Here is a 1,152-nt window from a genome sequence, read left to right on the forward strand (position 1 = left end):
GGGTATCTGTTCATTGGCCTTTTACTGTCTGCACACCTCCATTCTGGTGACTGAAGTTTTTTGAGAAAGTACCTTGTGATTTTCCATAGTGGTTGTACTGGTGGGTTCTTCTACCACGCATGCACATAGATCCTCTCAGCGTAAAAAGGGCCAGTTCCCACAGTGCAAAATGGCCACAGCCAGCCCTGAACTGTATATTAATAGGAGAAGGTCCAGAACAGGGGTCATTTAAATGGCCAGTGCCCACTTAAAACCAAATGGCAGTGCAAAACATCCACAGCTGGCCCAGAATTGTTTATTAATAGAGAAAAGGCCAGAACAGGGAGCATGGAGTAGGAGAGAGTCTAATAACAAAACAGGCCAAAAATTAAATCATGAGGTACAGTATAACAACCAACAGTGGCATGTTGAAATTTATCTGGTGGCGTTGAAGACAAGTAGCTGAGAGAGGATGTTAAAGTCATACTCGTATTAGGCTACAGATTTTCTTTCTTCTTCTTCTCGCTCCTCTCTCTTTTCTGTGATTATAGACTACCATATCCAATTTGGCTTTTTTTTTTTCTTTTTCTGTTGCAATTTTGATTTTTTTTTTTTGGGGGGGGGTTCCCCTTTTACATTTGACAGGCTCTTTCTATATTACCCAAAAAGAGACAGCAACTGCTGCCATATAGTCAAGCTACAGTCATATCCTATAAAACCCCATAGTACAGGCAAGAACCAATACCAACTGCCATATACCAGGGAGGCAGACAATATCTGCAAAAGTTACTCTGAGTTAAGCAATAAAAAGAGTGAAAAGGAAAGCCCACATTCTGATCACATCTACCTGGAGGCAATCAGAAAGAATAAGAAATACCAAAACACACACTCAATTAAGTAGTAAGGCCACAGCTAACCTCTGAAACATGTCTAAGAATCAAAAACAGATGACCAAATCAGCATATGTGATCAGCATATGACCATATCAACACAACATTTATAAACAGACCAACAGGGAGAACCTACAGCCACCAAAAGAAAAGAAATAATAAAGATTAGAGCAGGAATAAATGAGATAGAAAACAATAAAAAAAAATATAGAAAGAATAAACAGGACAAGAAGCTGGTTCTTTGAAAAGATTAACAAAATTTACAAACCATTGGCAAACCAAA

This window comes from Chrysochloris asiatica, unplaced genomic scaffold (genome assembly GCF_000296735.1).
Source record: "Chrysochloris asiatica unplaced genomic scaffold, ChrAsi1.0 scaffold00001, whole genome shotgun sequence".
NCBI lineage: Eukaryota > Metazoa > Chordata > Mammalia > Afrosoricida > Chrysochloridae > Chrysochloris > Chrysochloris asiatica.